This window comes from Microcaecilia unicolor, chromosome 2 (assembly GCF_901765095.1).
Source record: "Microcaecilia unicolor chromosome 2, aMicUni1.1, whole genome shotgun sequence".
In the NCBI taxonomy this organism is placed as follows: Eukaryota; Metazoa; Chordata; class Amphibia; order Gymnophiona; family Siphonopidae; genus Microcaecilia; species Microcaecilia unicolor.
The window spans coordinates 7,043,488-7,063,514 of NC_044032.1; the positions used below are offsets into that span (position 1 = coordinate 7,043,488).

A 20,027-nucleotide genomic window follows, 5' to 3' on the forward strand; every position below is an offset into this window, starting at 1 on the left:
CTTTGATTTAAATATTTAGTTTTCCCTTGTTCTTGGTGCCTTCGTTGGTTTTACTTTTTTGGTAAAATCTTGTCTCAAATTTCACCACCATTACCCAACCCAATCTTTTGCGTATCAACCTTCTTGGTTATTTCTCCTGCAGTAGATCTACAAAGGTTCTTCCCATCCTGATTCCCATCTTGCTGCTCCTGTTGCTGGTCTTCCTTGCAGCCGTAATATTAATCAGAACACAAAGGGAAAAAAAGGAAGGTAACGAGAGTGTACATATCTTTTTGAAGAATTTCTTTCTTGCCCTCACCCCTTCTGTCTCTTCTTGCTATCTTTCCCCACCCTAATCTGCATTCAATAACCTCAACTTTGTGAATCCACAGCGACACATCTCTCTGTTCACCAGAGAATACCCTTTACATCCATTTGATATTCGCAGAAGCTACCCTTTCTGTTTGATTACAGCGGTTCATACTTTCTTCACGCATGTCTCCGTCTATCAAGGACTCTGCCGCTCTTCACCTCTCGTGTGCTGCACTGTTTCAGGCTCCTCACCAGGACATCAGCTTAAAATATCTGTGTCCGAGCGTTCTCTCCAGACTGCACTGTCGCTCCACGTTCCTCCTCACCCTCTGTGTGATCCCTGTATGTCCTGATTTGACTTCTTAGATTTGTAAACTACTTTGGTCTCTATCTTTGTCTCTCTTCTTTTTAACTGAAATGTTTATTTATAGGAATGCATAAAGATGCCTTATGGAGGAGTAATATATTCCAACAGGAACCTGATCTAATAGAACAAAAATGATACAGTTCTAATATAGCCCATATATCGCGTGTATCGTCAGCTCTCCAACAAGCTATGTGGGCAGCACTTGCAACACCTCATGTAAACAAAAAGACCAGTTTCACATCTATTCTGGACCTACAGTAGCTGGGATGAAATCCAGGTCACCTTGCTGTTAAAGTAAACCAGTCATTCCTTCTTCTAGTCAAAGAAGCCCAAGGGGTCGGAGTTTACTTATTAATGCTTGTTGATTTTGGATGAGGAGTGGGGGGTGGGGGGGGGGTGGGGGGGTGGTTCCACCTCCTCTCTGCCCCGTAGCAAGCTGCTTTTCCTAGTGTACAAAGGTAATCGCGTAGTCTGTGGGCTGCCACAAAGTTCTGGATTACTGGTACTGTTGTACTTCCTTGAATTAACACGGATAGCAACAGGAAGGTTCCTGAGACTTTAGAAATTGAGTGGTACAGGGGTTGGGATGGAGGGGATGGGAAGGGGAGGGGTGGGGTGGGGGGTGGGGGGGAAAGGGCAGTTTACAAGCTGTATGGTTCATGCATAGTATCTTATTGTTTGTAAGTTGGCAATATTGAGTATGTTGTGTGTTGTGTTGCTTAACTTTGAGTTATCAATAAAATTACTTTAAACTTAAAAAAAAAAAAGGATGGTAAGAGTTCCCTGTTGCCTCTGCCATCCAATAGGGCAGCAACGTAAGCAGTTCTGGACACCTATGTGCTCTTGGCTCCCTGGACCAGTACTGTACTGGATTGGGTAGCATTATGCAGTACAAAAAAACAGAAGAAACCAGTCTTCGCAAGGAAATCAACAAGAAAATTAATCATAAAATATGTATTTAAAAGATGAGAGATTGCATAGATCAGAGACGCTGCTCTGATCTTCTCCGCTCAACAACTTTGTTTCCAGTACAATTGAGCACTATAGCTTCAGTTTATTGGTAAGACACACACATTCTTTTTATATTTGGATAGAATTAATAATCAACAGATGGCAGAGAAGACTCCTGATGCAGGCCAGTACGGCCGAAACACAGCTGTGTCGAGTCCCTTTCTCCCTGCTACAGTTTGGCTAATAAAGTTGATTCTTCATTTTTACATCCAAAGTGTCGTCTTTTTTATGTAATTTTTTTGATTTTGATGGATTCATCTTTTAAATACATATTTTATGATTAATTTTAAATTTTGACGTTTTTTTATCTACTATAATAAAACTCACCCTCAACGTTCTGAGGACACTGACGTCAGTGAAGCCAAGCCCTGACTTCCTTCAAAAAGGTTCGAAGGTTCGTGGTGGTGAAGCCACCAAAATCGCTCCAGGCCCCGCCCTCGAGGGCGGAGCAATGGCAGAACAACGAAGGGGTTGGCAGGGAGGGAGGCGGGGGTGGGTGGGAAATCGCTCCGGGCCCCGCCCTCGCGTCAAACGTCATGACGTTGGGAGCGGAGCAATGGCAGAACAACGAAGGGGTTGGCCACGGAGGGAGGGAGGGAGGGGGGGTGTTGGCGACAAAAACCTTGCTAGCGCCCGTTTCATTTGCTTAGAAACGGGCCTCTTTTACTAGTATATATATATATATAATTTTTATTTTTATATTTTTTGTTTTTTGCTTTTGTTGGTCATCTTTGCTGTTTTGTTTCTTCTTCTTCTTGGGTAGCATTATGCCAGCACTTCAGTAAAACTGTCAGAGTTAGATGGAGGATGAAAGGAAGATCACACAAGATCCACATCTTCCCTCCTCTGTTGTGGCTAAAAGAGTTTTTCTGGTTTCTGTTGAACCTTTGTCTCAATCTGTTTAAAACATTTTTTTTTTTTAACTTTTTGGTCTTTCAGCTCCAGTTAAAGAGGTGACACCAGTCTATGAAAACACTGCTTCCCCTCAATCAGTAAGAGAATGATTTCAATATTGGAATTATTATTACAGACATTTTGATTTATTTTTAGGTTATGACATTATTTTAAATTTAATAACTATGATATAATGTGTTCTTAAGTATATTGGAACTGATGTTGAAAAGCCCCCTATGGGGTGAATTCTATATATGGCACTGAAAAAAGTGCTATTCTATAAGCTATGCTTAAATTTAGAAATGGTTTATAGAATAGCGCTTATACCCGGGAATCGTACCTAACCTTTGGCGCAACCGTTTCCACCAGCTGAAATGTGGTACAAATAAATATACAGCAGAAAACAAGTGGGAAATCAGCTGTGGACTCCAGAAATGAGAGGGTCAACCTTGATACTTCTAAGGAGATTTATTGATAAAAAGACTCGACATGGCAGTGGCGTTCCTAGGTCGGCTGCCACCCGGGGTGGATCGCCGCTGCGCACTACTACTACTCAGTGCATTTTTCTAGCAAAAAAGGTGTCGGTACTCAAATGCTAGGCCACCCTTCAGGGGTGGGATAATCAGTGAGGGACCCACCCTACAATAGCCAGACCCCTGCAACCAGTCACAGAATTTATGACAAGGCAGAATTGGTGTGTACAGCCTGAGCTCTTTCATTAAAACTTGGGATCCATGGGTCAATTTTAGCAGACAATGAAAAAGGTGCCGGTACTCAGTACCCCCAAGTACCCCCTCTAAAAAAGCCCTGCTACTACTACTACTTAGCATTTCTATAGCACTGCCAGGGTTACGCAGCGCTGTACAAGTTTAAACATGGGGAAGGACAGTCCCTGCTCAAGAGAGCTTACAATCTAAAGGTAACAAACTATGTAGTCAGTGTAGGTATCAGGAATGGGAAGGTGGTTAGGCACCAAAAGCAAGGGAGAAGAGATGGGCCTTGAGTAAGGACTTGAAAATGGGCAGGGAGGGCGCATGGCGTATGGGCTCAGGAAGTCTGTTCCAGGCATAAGGTGATGCGAGGCAGAAGGGGCGGAGTCTGGAGTTAGCGGTGGTGGAGAAGGGTACAGAAAGGAGTGATTTGTCCTGAGAGCGGAGGTTACGGGTGGGAACATATGGTGCAGCAGCGTCCGTCCCCCCAGGGTGCATCATGACACCCCCCCCCCCCCCCCCCCGGCGCATCAACCCCCCCCCCCCCCCCCCGGGTGCATTCCTAGCTGCTGGGAGCAGCCACCTGGCTGTCAGCTCCGCTGGCTCCCTCTGCCCCGGAACAGGAAGTAACCTGTTCCGGGGCAGAGGGAGCAGGAAACCAGCAGAGCCGACAGGCGCATGGTTGCTCTCTGCACCCCTCCAGCAGAGTGCACCCGGGGCGGACCACCCCCACTGCCCCACCCTTGCTACGCCACTGTGACACGGCAATGTGTTTCGGCCTGTGGCCTGCCTCAGGAGTCTGTTGTTAACAAATAGATGATGAAATCTTCAACGAGGTATCTTTTCCAATGCAAAAGACATTAAAGAAGGGTCTTGAAAAAGTATTGATTTTCAATTTACGATCTTTTTCAGTGTTTTGCTGCCCACCCCTGGCTTCATTCCCAGATATTCAATGCTGAGCCATATCTGGGCACCAGAACAGACTGTTCGGATTTATGTGGCCAGCTAAAATATTATGTGGTTAAGTGCAATATTCAGCACGTAATCGTATGCGGGGAAGCACATAAAAATAAGACTGTGTTTTCTGCAGTCCGATTTATGTGGTCACTTTCCCTCTGATTGTATATAGCGCGCCTAGAGATTGGGGCCAGAATCGGAGCACTACTACTACTACTATTTAACATTTCTAAAGCACCACCAGGGTTGCGCAGCGCTGTACAATTAACAAAGAAGGACAGTCCCTGCTCAAAGGAGCTTACAATCTAAAGGACAAAAAGTGCAATCAATCAAGATTGAGGCAGTCTAGATTTCCTGGATAGAGGTACAATGGTTAGGTGCCGAAGGCGACATTGAAGAGGTGGGCTTTGAGCAAGGATTTGAAGATGGGCAGGGAGGGGGCTTGGCGTATGGGCTCAGGGAGTTTATTCCAAGCATAGGGTGAGGCGAGGCAGAAAGGGCGGAGCCTGGAGTTGGCGGTGGTGGAGAAGGGTACTGAGAGGAGGGATTTGTCCTGTGAGCGGAGGTTACGGGTAGGAGCGTAAGGGGAGATGAGGGTAGAGAGGTAGTGAGGGGCTGCAGATTGAGTGCATTTGCAGATTCTATAACAATGCGTGTAATTTAACAAGCTAATGAGCAATGATAACAGCACTTAAGCAATAATGAGCACTAATTGGCACTGATTAGAATTTACACACATAACTCGCTAATAAGCGTATTCTGTAACGATATGTACCGAACTTCTAACGTGTGCAGGCAAAAAGGAGCGTGGTTCTGGGCATGGAAATGGGCATTTTGTGGACATTCCAAAATTTATGCGCCTAGTTATAAAATATGGCCCAGTGCGCCCAAATCTACACGCTGGGATTTAGGCCACATTTTCATTGGTGTAAATGGATGTGTGTAAATGTTAGGCTCATTTTCAAAAGAGAAAAACGTCGAAAAATGGCATAAATCTGCATTTGGACGTTTTTCTCACAAAAACGTCCAAATTGGTATTTTCAAAACTAAATTTTAGACATTTTTCTATGAAGTTCATCAGAAGTGCGTTCAAAATCACAAGGGGGCATGTCAGGGGCATGTTAAGGGTGTGATCTGGGCGTTCCTAACACTTGGACGTTTTTCAGCCATAATGGAACAAAACAAAAACGCCCAGGACTAAAACTAAGATGTTTTGAACTAAACTTGGTTTTATAACGAATAAGACACAAAAAAGTGTCCTAAATGACTACATGATCACTGGAGGGAATCAGGGATGACCTCTCCTTACTCCCCAAGTGGTCACTAACCCCCTCCCACCCTCCCAAGAAAATGTGATTTAAAACATTACTTGTCAGCCTCAGATGTTATACTCAGGTCCATTAGAACAGCATGCAGGTCCCCGAAGAAGTCTAGTGCTGGGTGCAGTGCATTGCAGACAGGTGGACCCAAGCCCATACCTCAGCCTGTTACACTTGTGGAGAAAACTCTAAAGCACACCAGAAACCCACTGTACCCACATATAGGTGTCCCTTTCACCTGTAAGGGCTATGGCAGTGGTGTACAGTAGGGGGTAGTGGTTTTGGGGGGCTCAGCAGACAAGGTAAGGGAGCAATGGTCAGATGTGTACCTGGGAGCATTTTATGAAGTCCACTGCAGAGCCCCCTAGGGTGCCTTATTGCTTTCCTGGGATGTCTGGGGGACCAGTCTATTAAAAATGCTGGCTCCTCCTACATCCCAATGGCTTAATTTTGTGAATTTTGGATTTGGACATTTTTTTTCTTTCGAAAATGGACAAAAAAACAAAACGTCCAAATCACAAAACCTTTTTCAAAACAGTATTTTTGAAAACAAAAGAAAGACGTTTTTCTTTTTTGAAAATGACCCTCTTTCCTATTCAGATTTGGATGTTTTTTTTTGCAAAACACCCAAAGTAGGACTTAGACGTCATATCGAATATGCCCCTCCATGCGTATTCTATAATCGGCACTGATTATAGAATACGCTTAGTTGGGACTGATTTCAGTGCCGATTTTTTAGGCACCAAATATAGAATCTCCCCCTTTATGTGGTTAAGTGTTGAAATATAACTTGATTTGCGTACACTGCCTCTATTATATGCAAGTCTTTCATACATATTCATTGTGGATAAACAATGATCCACAAGATCCTCCACAGAGAATCTCCAAGTTACATGTCCAATCTGATCGACCTTCCAGCCAGGAACGGGTCCAAATCTTCTCGAACATATCTTAATCTACACCTTCCCAACTGCAGAGGTCTCAAATACAAAACCTACTACGCATCCAACTTCTCCGTCATAGGCAGCCAACTCTGGAACTCCATACCAAGATACATCCGATCTACCAACGAACACCTACCCTTCCGAAAGCTGCTGAAAACTTACCTCTTCAAACAAGCCTATCCAAACGACCTAACTTAATTTTAAGCACCTAATACACACCATTAACACTACCCATACTTCAACCCCTCCCCCACACCTCTTCCTCTTTTCTACTCTATACAACTGTGTAATCTTTGCTATACCTCTGTACCCAAACATTGTAAGCCGCACTGAACCTGCTATTGAGTGGGAAAGAGCGGGGTATAAATGCTACAAATAAATAAATATTGGCATTTAACCATATAAGTGCTGACTCCACCCCGAACTGCCCTCAAAATAGCCAGGTTTGAGTTTGGTGATTAGTGCTGATATTCAGTGGCCCATAACCGGTTAAATGCTGTTCGTAGACACTTAAATCACTTTGAATACTGATCCCACCGCTTTTTGCTCAGGAATGTCGATGAGTAACTGGGCTACAGGGTATCTATACTGCTTTCCGCAACACTTGTCATAGAGAGCAACTGACTTTTTAGCCTTGGGTGTTGTTCTTTTAGTTTGATTTGGAACTGTGCATGCATATTTATTCTGTATGTTGTTGATATGGGTTTAAATTATGTTTAGAGATAAGCAGAATAGAAATTATAAATAAATAAATGCACACTTTTCCCATTGTTTCCTCAAATTTCTCTTAAGTTCTGCTGTTTTGTTTCCCATTTTACTCTAGTTCATCTACACCACAATGTTGTCAGTTCACTGTTCGAACTGTAGTATATCACGTATTTTAAATAAATACATACTAAATAAATACATTTATTTTTTCCTACATTTGTACCCCATGCTTTCCCACTCATAGCAGGCTCAATGCGACTTACATATTATATACAGGTACTTATTTGTACCGGGGGCAATGGAGGGTTAAGTGACTTGCCCAGAGTCACAAGGAGCTGCCTGTGCCTGCAGTGGGAATCGAACCCAGTTCCCCAGGACCAAGGTCCACCACTCTAACCACTAGGCCACTCAATGTGGCCGCACAGGGTTCTGTTTCTGTGAGTCTAACGTCCTGCACGTACATGCAGGACGTCAGACTCACAGAAACAGAAGCCTGCACGGCCGTGTTGCTGATCTGCAAGGGCAGGCTTCTACATGGAATGTTGCTAGTGGAATAGCAACATTAACATTCCATGTAGAATCTCAAATAGGGAAAGGGAACTTGACATACCGCCTTTCTGAGGTTTTTGCAACTACATCCAAAGCGGTTTACATATATTCAGGTACTTATTTTGTACCAGGGGCAATGGAGGGTTTAGTGACTTGCCCAGAGTCACAAGGAGCTGCCTGTGCCTGCAGTGGGAATTGAACCCAGTTCCCCAGGACCAAAGTCCACCACACTAACCACTAGGCCACTCCTACATATTAACATAAGAGGGGTTACAAGAGATGTATTGAATTTGCGAAGACTTTGCCTGTGCTATGATAAAAATGTTAAATTCTCTGTGTTTTTATTTTCCAGCCTTGTGGGAAAGTAGCAGCTACCACAGTCTATGTCACCGCAGGGCCTCCTGCCTGTGCTGAATCCAAACCACCCTCCAGTGATGGTCAACATGCACCCAACCCAGATCCCTACTATGAAGAAATACAAGAGCTGCACCTGGTAGGAACCAGCCTAGAGGTTTTTGTATCCAACCCAGTGTAGGAGGGTCTGTTATGAGGGTCTGGTGCTAGGGTCCAGTCCTGAGAAGGTCTACAAAATAATGAGTGGAGTGGAACAGGTTGACATGAATTGTTTGTTTACCCTTTCCAAAAATACTAGGACTAGGGGGCACGCAATGAAGCTACAAAGTAGTAAATTTAAAAAGAATAGGAGAAAATATTTCTGCACTCAACGTGTAATTAAACTCTGGAATTCACTGCCAGAGAATGTGGTAAAAGCAGTTAGCTTAGCGGGGTTTAAAAAAGGTTTAGATTATTTCCTAAAAGTAAAGTCCCGAAGCCTTGCTCCGGAAGAAGAGGACCTCGCTGGCTGATCTGCAAGGCTTCGTTCTGTTTCTGTGAGTCTGTGTACGTGCAGGACGTCAGACTCACAGAAACAGAACAAAGCCTTGCGCCAGAAGAAGAGGACCTCACTGGCTGATCTGCAAGGCTTCGTTCTGTTTCTGTGAGTCTGACGTCCTGCACGTTGTACGTGCAGGACGTCAGAGTGAGAAACCAAACGAAGGAAGAAGACTTCGGCTGGTGGGGGTTGGGGTCCCCCGCCAGCAAAGGTAGCAGGCGGCGGGTTGGCGGCGGGAGGGGGGTTGAGAGGGTCGCCAGCAGGGGGGTCCGGGGCCAAATCTACGGGGCCCAGGCCCCCGTGGCCCCATAGCAACTACGCCCCTGTTGAAAACAGGTCTAGACAAAAATGTCTTAGTTTTAGTCCTGGACGTTTTGGTTTTATTCCATTATGGCTGTAAAACGTCCAAATGTTAGGCACGCCCTAATCCTGCCTTTGAAATGCCCCCAAAATGCTCCCTTGTGATTTGAACGTCCTGCAGATGAATTGTATAGATAAACATCTGCAAAATAGGTTTCCAAAATACTAATTTGAATGTTTTGAGAAGAAAAACATCCAAATGGTGCTTTATGACACTTTCTGGACATTTTTCTTTTTGGAAAATAACCTCCTTTGTGTATTAAGCTCCCAGAGATTGGTGGCAAGGTAGAGCAGCAGTAGGGTTTTAGTACAGATGTGGCCAGCATGAGAGAGTGGCAACCAGGACAATTGCCCTGGGCCACCATGTCACCAGGAGCTCCAAGTCTTCCTCAAACAGAAGGAAACAGTTCCTTTAAGAGGAGCTTTGAATCCCCCTCTCCAGCAGTGGCGTAGGAAGGGGGGGCGGTGGGGCGGTCCGCCCCGGGTGCACGCCGCTGGGGGGTGTTGGCGCCTCGCTGGTTCCTTGCTCTCTCTGCCCCGGAACAGGTTACTTCCTGTTCCGGGGCAGAGAGAGCAAGGAACCAGCGAGGCGCCGACACCTCCCAGTGGCGTGCACTCAGCGGATTGGCCCTCTCGCCCGCCGCTCACCGCCTTCCAGGTATGTTCTCGCGGGGGGGGGGGGGGTTGCGCTACGGAGGAGGGAGGGTGTGTCGCACTGCACCTGGGGGGGGGGGTGCGCAGCGGCGACCCGCCCCGGGTGTCAGCTGCCCTCACGATGCCACTGCTCTCCAGTTTCTGTCTTGGGCCCCTGCATATCTAACACCAGCCCCAGCCACAGATTTGACAGGTTGCTGAGCACTAAAGAGCAATACAGTTCGGTTACGCTCTCAAGCTAACAGGAATAAATTATAAGGAAGATTGCAGGCAGTTGAGTTTGTATGGCTAGCAGCTGAGAGATTTCCTTAGTATGGAGGGAAGGGAAGTATCAAGGTTGGGTGATGGTCAGAGCTAGAATAGTTTAGGCATCGGTAGCTGAGTGAAATGACTGTTATGAGACGGCGAAATTTGTGGCAATCAGCATTACACGATTTGATGGATTGACTGATTTATGACATTTATATCCCACATTATCCTCCTAACTGAGGTTTTTCTTCTTTATAGACAGATCATGGAAGGATAGATAATGCTTCGTATTGCACTGTGGGGCATCCCGTCCATGTCCAACAATGAAAGTACAAGAGGAGGAAACTGTGCTAGGAAGAGGCCACGGCCACCATGATAGTTCATGGGCGTGTGGTCCCCACGGCCCTTAAACTGTTTGTTCCGTTTGGTATTTATTAATGATACATTTGTAGGAGAAAGTCTTCCACTCCACCTTGAAGCTCAGTTACAATAAGATAAAGGCCGCAAGGTGAAAAGGTTTCTGTGAACTATTGTGTAGTACTGCGCCAAGGAATTACTGAAAACCAAGAACCTCTTTTCTTCATCTTTCCAGACTCATCATCAGCCAGACTAAGCCAATCTTGGTGGTGTCTCATGAATAGAAGCCAACTTTTCAAAATTATTGGGAGTGCTAAACCCCAGTCAAGGTGTCTGTTCAGTATTGGGAGTGCTCAAGCATTCACATCACCCACAGATGTCGGCTTCTATGCTCCTTGGCATTTACAAACTTATCGTTCTGGTTTCTCCAAGAAAAAGAGGGCTACAAGCCCATGAATGAAACGGGACAAAACCCAGGACCAGTTCAGGCTGTTGCCGTGACTTGGAGGCAACTGATAACCTTGAACTATGATCGCCGGGACAGTTGTTCACAGCGAGCAGAGACGAAGTGTCTTCTAAGTGCCAATTATAGGACTGAGCTCAAGATAATTAGTCTCGGCAAGATAAACGCTCCCTTCTGATTGGTTCATTTGCCAGTTTCGATACACTGAGGACCTGAGCTTGCACAAGAGCAATCGGACTCACTCCCACGCCTAGATTTCATCAACCAGGGGCGTATCTGAGGTTCGGCGGTAACGGGGGGGTCAGGGCCAGAGTAAGGGGGTACATTATAGCCCCCCCTGCTGCCTCCATTACCGACTCTCCTGCCGCCGTCACCTACCTTTGCTGGCGGGGGACCCCAAACCCCCACCAGTCGACGTCCGCTTCCTCCTGCCTTTAAAAATATTCCTTCAGCTGGAGGGGGACCCCAACCCCCGCCAGCCAAGCCGAGGTCTTCAAGTTCTTCTTCGTCCTCCGTGGCATGCTGTTCATTCAAAGAGCTGCAATCCAGTTCCGGAGTCTGACGTCGCTGCACGTTGTACATGCAGGACGTCAGACTCACAGACTCTGTTTCTGTGAGTCTGACGTCCTGTACGTACAACGTGCAGCGACGTCAGATTCTGAAACTTGATTGCAGCGCTTTGAATGAACAGCACGCCACGGAGGACGAAGAAGAACAGAAGACCCCGCCAGCTGAAGGAATATTTTTAAAGGCAGGAGGAAGCGGACGTCGGCTGGCGGGGGGTTGGGGTCCCCCGCCAGCAAAGGTAGGGGGGTCCAGGGCGAAATCTGTGGGGGCCCAGGCCCCTGTGGCCCCACGTAGATACGCCCCTGCATCAGACGTTATGATATCGGTTTAACCGGGGATCAAGTGCCAGCCGCTCTTCAGGAAACCCTTAAACCCGTGAAAGCAGAGTTTGATTAGTGCAATCTCTCCAATCTGTGGCAGAGACATGGAATCTACCAGCAGAATGCAGTGTATAAGGAATCTGTACAAGGAAAACATGTTCAGTTTGTTTGGCCTTTCCACATAATTTCAAATCTTCTTTTCTGTTTGTTTCACACATTCATTTTAATTAAAAAAGAAAACAACATTTTTAAAATGTATATTAGAACTTTTTCATGTGTACAAGTCAACTTAGGAGAGTGGTTACTAATGTGCATTAAGGTTATAATGCCATATTTACTACTTAATGTACACTAGATGGTAATAACCTGTGTTATATTACCACTAGTAAAAGAGGACCGTTTCAGAGCAAATGAAACGGGCGCTAGCAAGGTTTTCGTTGCCAACACCCCCCCCCTCCCTCCCTTCCTGGCCAACCCCTTCGTTGTTCTGCCATTGCTCCGCCCCCAACGTCATGACGTTTGACGCGAGGGTGCAGCCCGGAGCGATTTCCCACCCCCTGCCTCCCTCCCTGCCAACCCCTTCGTTGTTCTGCCATTGCTCCACCCTCGAGGGCGGGGCCCGGAGCGATTTTGGTGGCTTCACCACCACGAACCTTCGAACCTTTTTGAAGGAAGTCAGGGCTTGGCTTCACTGACGTCAGTGTCCTCAGAACGTTGAGGGTGAGTTTTATTATAGTAGATAATGCAATTATTGTAGGTTGCTATGGACTACCTAATAATGAGTTGCAAAAGCCGCAAAGTGAAAAAGACTCTCTCCCAGGCCTGAGAGGAGCGGGGAAAACACGACCGCACCTCAACGCGGAGAAAAAATAACTGAGCGGGAACGCTCATGCAATGGGTGGAAAATCGGCCACGCATGCGCGGTGCGTGCTGCACATGCGCCAGAAGGCTCTGGCAAGTTTTAAAAAATATTTTGCTTGCAAAAATGCCGGTTCCCGGGCCAACGCGGACGTCGACCCACATGTAAGAACAAGCAACCTACTTGTCCTCGGAGAATGCCATATTTACTACTTAGAGGGGCAAAATCGAATGGGGGCGCCCATCTCTGGGGACGGCCCCAAGAAAGGGCGGAGCCAACCGTATTATCGAACAAGATGGGCGACCATCTTTCGTTTCGATAATACGGTCGGGGCTGGCCAAATCTCAACATTTAGGTCAACCTTAGATATGGTCGACCTAAATGTTGAAATCGCCGGACTTGGTTTTCGCCGATAATGGGAACCGAGGTCGACCATCTCAAATCCAGCCAAATCCAAGTCATTTGGTTGTGGGAGGGGCCAGCATTTGTAATGCACTGGTCCCCCTCACATGCCAGGACACTGCAGTGGACTTCACAAATTGCCCTAAGGTACATAGCTCCCTTCCCTTGGCTGCTGAGCGCCCCAAATCCCCCCCAAAACCCACTCCCCACAACTGTACACCACTACCATAGCCCTTATGGGTGAAGGGGGCATCTAGATGTGGGTACAGTGGGTTTCGGGTGGGTTTTGGAGGGCTCCCATTTACCACCACAAGCGTAACGGGGGGGATGGGCCTGGGTCCGCCTACCTGAAGTGCACTGCACCACTAAAACTGCTCCAGGGACTTGCATAGTGCTGTGATGGAGTTGGGTATGACATTTCAGGCTGGCATAGAGGCTGGCAAAAAATGTTTTTAATTTTTGTTTTGGGTGGTAGGGGGTTGGTGACCACTGGGGGAGTACGATTCCCTCCGGTGGTCATCTGGTCAGTTTGGGCATCTTTTTGAGGCTTGGTCCTGAAAATAAATGGACCAAGTAAAGCCGGCCAAATGCTCGTCAGGGCCAGCCTTCTTTTTTCCATTATCGTCCGAGGGCGCCTATGTGTTAACCACGCCCCCGTTCCGCCTTCGCTACGCCTCCGACACACTCCCTTAAACTTTGTCCGCTCCTGTGACGGACTGCAGTTGAAGGTGGCCAAAATTGGCTTTCGATTATGCCGATTTGGCCGCACCTGAGGGAAGGGCGCCCATCTCCCAATTTGTGTCAGAAGATGGGCGCCCTTCTTTTTCGAAAATAAGCAGGTTAAGGGGGGAAATGAAAATGGGGCTTGATATACCGTCTTTCTGAGGTTTTTGCAACTACATTCAAAGCGGTTTACATATATTCAGGTACTTATTTTGTACCAGGGGCAATAGAGGGTTAAGTGACTTGCCCAGAGTCACAAGGAGCTGCAGTGGGAATTGAACTCAGTTACCCAGGATCAAAGTCCGCTGCACTAACCACTAGGATCAAAGTCCGCTGCACTAACCACTAGGCTACTCCTCCACTGGCAACATTCCATGTAGAAGCCTGCCCTTGCAGATCAGCAACGCAGACGCACAGGCTTCTGTTTCTGTGAGTCTGACGTCCTGCACGTATGTGCAGTACGTTAGACTCACAGAAACAGAAGCCTGCGCGGCCGTGTTGCTGATCTGCAAGGGCAGGCTTCTACATGGAATGTTGCTAGTGGAGTAGCAACATTCCATGTAGAATCTCAAATAGGGAAAGGGAAATGGGACTTGATATACCACCTTTCTGAGGTTTTTGCAACTACATTCAAAGCGGTTTACATATATTCAGGTACTTATTTTGTACCAGGGGCAATGGAGGGTTAAGTGACTTGCCCAGAGTCACAAGGAGCTGCAGTGGGAATCGAACCCAGTTCCCCAGGATCAAAGTCCACTGCATTAACCACTAGGCTACTCCTCCACTAATGTACACTAAATGGTAATAACCTGTGTTATATTACCATAATGCAATTATTGTAGGTTAATATGGACTGCCTAATAATGAGTTGCAAAGGCATGCAAAACACCTCATTATGGGGTCCTTTTACTAAGCCATAGCAAAAAGCGGCCTGCAGCAGTGCAAGTGTTTACCACATCTTGGAAGAAGGGCCTTTTTTTTTTAAGGAGCCTGAAAATGGACGTGCGGCAAAATAAAAACCAGCGCGTGTCCATTTTCGGCCTGAGACCCCTACTGCCACCCACTGACTTAGCAGTAAGGTGTCATTCGCTACCAAGGCGGTAGGCATGCAGCATGCATCCATTGCCGTTTACTGCCAGGTCAGCGCCATGCGGTAGAAAATAGAAAATATTTTCTACTATGTGTTTTTGGCGTGCGCCAAATTCAGAATTACCGCTTGGGGCACATGATAGCTGGGCTGTAATGCTGATTTGGTATGGACTGGATGGACGTAGGCCCTCATGCACCTTTGTAAAAGGGCCTCCACTGTATATCAAATAATGCAGCCCGGCGCTCCCAGGCACCATCTTAAAAGGGTCAGGGTGGGGAAAATAGAAGTGGCTCCCCATCCCCCCTCCCTTTTGAAGATAGTTCCCAGCTCCTGAAGCCACAGAGCATGCAAACAAGCCCTGCTTCACCCCCCTTGGACAAAGACCATCCCCCTGAAGACCTCCCCACCTTGAGGCATCTCTGGAGGTCTAAACTAGGCCAGGCAGAAGTGATCTCTGGTCTCTTATGTCCCTGCAGGCACTGGGTTCAAAATGGTGCTTATGAACCCTATTGGCAGTTTCATGATACTGTAAGAGTAAAAGACATTATATAGAACCCTGACCTCCTAGTGGTAATACCACAAGGCAATCACTAGAGATCGCAGATGCCATTTAAACCTGCCACCTGCATGGGCAGGAGTGATTGAATTCACTTCTGGCTGGGGGGGGGGGGGGGGCAGTGGAGCAGGAGGGAAGATGAATTAGGTCTTTGTCCAATGGGGGAGAGGGGCTTGCCTACATTCTTTACAGTATCTTCAAGGCTGGGGTGGGGGGGGGGGGGGGGGGAGCGGAGAGAGTCTCAGGTATCTTCAAGGGGAGAAGGGGAAGCCAGTTCTATTTTTCATGCACCAGCCCCTTAAAGAAATATTCCCAGGGAACTGAATAATGCAGCTTGCGAAGTTTATTGCAAGTTGCATTTATCCTGTAGAACAGCAATTACCAGTGACACAGGTGCGGGTGGGCCTGGCTATTTTCACGTGGTGACCCTGTGGTATAACATGTTTACTGAATCTGAGCAGGGTGATACTACAATTTAAGGATGGTTGGTAAAAAAAAACCGAAGAGTATATACTACCTGCCCGTTGCCCAAGATGAAAAGGTGCCCCCCCCCCCCCCCCCGTAGCTTATGCACTAAGGCTAATGCTGGTGGTAGCGACAGTGCAGGTACTGCAGATGAAGAAAAATCACTGGTTCTGGTGGACTTGTTCATGGACCTGTTGCAGCAGGAGATCAGCCACACAAGTTAATGAAAAAGTTAATTAAATGGACTCCAGCAGATAAAGAGGAGATGAAGTGCTGTTACCATGGCCTTAGCTTAGGGGGTGAGGGGGACATTGCTCTCCCAAATGCTGCTGGCCCCAGTGCCTCCCTCTCCTCCCATGTTTCTGCATCTTCTCCTCTCTCTTTCCTCCTCCTTTTTTTCTTTTTGTTTCAATGTATTAGATATGCAATTGTAAATTCTCTGGAAGAAGGAATTATTGTTTGTAATCTGCCTAGAATCTCTTTTGAATTTAGTGGAATATAAGAATCATATAGCATAGCTTTGTCCCCCCCCCCCCCCCCCCCCCCGTCCATTCTCTCCCTTCAAATATGTCCTGGTCCCGCGGCTCCTTCCTACTGCAGCTGCTATAAGCAAGAAAAATGGCTGTTCCCAAACAAACTTTGCTGGAACAACCCCCACAGTAGCGGGAAGTGCATCAGAGGGGCAGTCTGGCAGAACCTGGCTGAAAATGCTGCAGCAGAAAGGTCTGTACCGACTGTTTTTTTGTTCCTGCTCATAGCAGCTGCAGTGGGAAGACGCTGTAGGACCAGAGCAAGTTTGAGTGGAGCGAGCAGACCATGGGGGGGGGGGGGGGGGGGTACAAGGAGGCACAAAGCTGGACAGAGAGGGAAAGGAGACAGAGGGAGATGTTGGAGCAGGTGAGGAAGGGGAGGGAGAAGAAGGTGTACTATTTTGGGTTGGGAGAAGGGATATACTGTACGCCAGGGAGAAGGGATTAGGGAGACAAAGAGAAGATTTGAGGGAAGGAGATGGACCACAAAGGGGGAAGGCAAGAAGAGATGATACTAGATGGGGAGAGAGGGGGTGACACTGGAACATGTGGGGAAGGAGAGGGAGAAGAAAGAAGGTGAACTATTTTGGTTGGGATAGGGGATAGGGAAAAGAGATTAGGGAGACAAAGTGAAGTTTTAAGGGGAGGAGGCAGACCACAAAGGGGGAAGGCAAGAAGGGATGATACTGGATGGGGAAGGAGACACTGGAACATGTGGGGAAGGAGAAGAAAGAAGGTGAACTATTTTGGTTGGGATAGGGAAAAGAGATTAGGGAGACAAAGTGAAGTTTTAAGGGGAGGAGGCAGACCACAAAGGGGGAAGGCAAGAAGGGATGATGCTGGAAGGGGGAGGAGGGGAGAGGGAGATGCTAAAACACATGGGGAAGAGGAGGGAAAAGAAAGAAGGTGGACTATTTTGGGTTAAGAAAGGGGTTATGCTGGGCACCAGGGAGAAAGGATTAGGGAGACAAAAGGAAAGTTTAAGGGGAAGAGGCGGATTGCAAAGGGGGGAGGCAAGAAGGGATGATGCTGAATGGGGAAGGAGGGGGAGAGATGGGGGAGATGCTGGAACATGTGGGGAAGGGGAGGGAGAAGAAAAATGGTGGACTATTTTGGGTTCGTAGACACCGGGGAGAAGAGGATAGGGAGACCAAGGCCAGCTTAAGGTGTCAGTCAGTGAGAAGTGGGCTCAAAGAACCCAAATGTAGGGGTACTGAAAGCTTGCCTCACTGGATTGCCCCTTCACAGCTGCTACCATGTTTCTTCCCCTTCCCCCTTCATATGCTGTGTTGTTCCTCTTCATCTGCTGCCCTACAGATTTGAAAAGAGACAGGGCACGTTTTGTTTCTGTGCCTAGTTTAATGTTTCAAACCTGCTGGGCAGTATAGGTAGAGGAGCAGCACAATTGCTGTAGAGAAGAACCTGCTACCATAGATGCTGGGACAGTAAGCTGTGAGCTAAGGACTGGATATCAAGACTGGAAACTGGAACATGATGCTGGGGCTGAGGGGCTGGGAGAAGAGGGGGCGAGGGCTGAGCTTTGGGAGAAAGGAACTGGACACTGAGAAAAGGGAGCAGGAAACTGAAGCAGGAGGCTAATGCTGGTCTTGGGGGCTTGGAGGAAGGGGTTGGAGGCTAATGCTGGTGCTGAGGACTTGGAGAAAGGGACTGGTACTGGGCTTTGGGAAAAAAAAGAGCTGGGGGCTAGGAAAAGGGAGCTGGCGGTTTATACTGAAGATAAGAGACTGGGAGAAGAGAGTTGGTGGTGGAGGTTGGGCTGGGGACTAGGAGAAAGGAGCTGGATGCTGGGGGTAGGCATTGAGAAATGGGAGCTGGAGGCTGAAGCAGGGAAAAGCAGGGGTATATGTAGGAGGAGGATGCTTTAAGGAAAGAGAGAAAGAGGTATCGTAGAAAAGGCAGAGTCAATGAATGCAGTGGTGTATTTATTTCATGTGCAAGTGTTGCGTATGCACCCCCAGTCATACCCTCCCCCTTCCCCACTCATGCCTTAAAATCATCTCCCTCTAGTCTTTGCCCAGGCAGTGGCACTCATAGGTTGCCTGCAGCCTGCACCAGGATTTCCTCTCTCAACTGTCCCGCCTCTTCTGATGCAACTTCCTGTTTTGTGAAGGGCAGGAAGATTCACAGAGAAAGCCCTCCCTGGTGTAGGCTGCAGGCCGCCTATGAGTGCCGCTGCCACTGCCCAGGCGGAGTGGAGCAGGTGATTTTAAGGTACCAAGGGGAGCACAGAGGAGCACCCCCTGCTAAAAATGTCTGCCTACACCATTGAATGAATGCCTAGGAAAGGTAGAAAAAAGGGGCTGGTGGGCAGATATAAGGACACAGAGGTGAGGGACAGTAGTGATTCAGATTTAGGCAAAGCCTCCAGGACTTAGTGGGAGACCAAAGAAAGACTCTAAGATTACCTGAATATTAGGCCTGTAAGTGAGGACAGGGATGGAGTACGATGGAAGAATGGGGACTTGGGGATTTTGCAACAGTTAGTTAAATTGTGGTTTGGTACCTGGGGGAAGCCTGTGCACTGGTTGACACCAGCTTTAAACGTAAAATAAAAGAAACATGTTTTATTTAGGTGTTTGCTTGTGATATAACTAGGGGTTTTTTTCTATTTATTATGTTCAATTTTTACTTATGTTTTATTGCTCTTTGTAACTTTTGTAGGTTTTTTTTTCTCGCTTTGAACACCTGTGTGGAAAGTTCAGTTATGTCAAATGCATAGCTAAAATCTGTTCATGCTCCTATATGGATTGAAGCAGAAGATAGCAAGATTTATTAAAACACTGTAGCATGATGTGTTGTAAGCAAATAAACCAAAATACAACAAATTCTTAAGATAGTCAGTATAAATACACAAACGTTATTCTTCTTTCATAGCTATTAAAGACATGGCCGTTAATACTGCATGTGGTGTTGTGTCTGCTGTGCAGAGATTTTACATTTCTGGCCTGGTAGGTTTGGTCATCTAGTACACCTGTCTGATAACTGACGATTTTCAGACATTTTCAACTGAAGCCAATGAGCATTTCCTTTTCTGCAAACCCTAGATAAATAAACGAAAGAGCTTCAAATTTATTTGGATTTTGCTCACACCTTTTTCACTAGTGGCTCAAGGTGAGTTTCATTCAAGTACATTGGGAATTTCTCTGTCCCTGGAGGGCTCACAATCTAAGTTTGTACCTGAGGCAAGAGAGGGTTAAAGGGTTGCAGAGAGTCACCCGGCGGAAATCGCTGCCCAGTTACTTCAATGGGTGGCAGTATATGCTCTCTACCAAAGTGGCTGTACAACAAGTATGAATTTACCACCCTCATTTTCACCCACTGCAGCAAAAACAGCCATCTTCACTAGATCATGGCTCCTTTTACCGCAGCTTAGTAAAAGGAAGAGTTAGGGGTTACAGAGGATGGGCCATATGGCCTTTATCTGCCATTATGTTTCTAAGTGACTTGCCCAAGATCACAAGGAGCAACAGTGAGATTTGAATTGGGCACTCCTGGATATCAAGCCCAGTGCTTTAACCTCCATTAGGCTACTACTCCTGGTGGGATGTATTTGTTTTCCTGAATGTTGTATGGCAGGTACAAAAATATGTTGCCGGGTTTTGGAAATACTGTTTTAACTGGCATTTAAGTTGCTTGACAGACAGTCATTATCTACCAGTGACCAAACTTCAGAGTCAATTATACAGAGTCAAAATGTGGAGCAGTGATGTGGTATCAGGAGTATTTATGTGTATGTATATATAATTTTCCACTCGCAGCTTGACAGATA

The 20,027-nt window shown here is 46.9% G+C and overlaps 1 long non-coding RNA gene across 1 annotated transcript; it reads left to right on the forward strand.

Annotated features, from left to right (window-relative positions):
- The first annotated feature begins 148 nt into the window (after positions 1-148).
- Positions 149-11,055, forward strand: LOC115461800. The gene is made up of 4 exons (XR_003940772.1): positions 149-249; positions 2,609-2,661; positions 8,103-8,243; positions 10,164-11,055. It is a non-coding gene; the product is annotated as an uncharacterized LOC115461800 (long non-coding RNA).
- Positions 11,056-20,027: the final 8,972 nt, after the last annotated feature.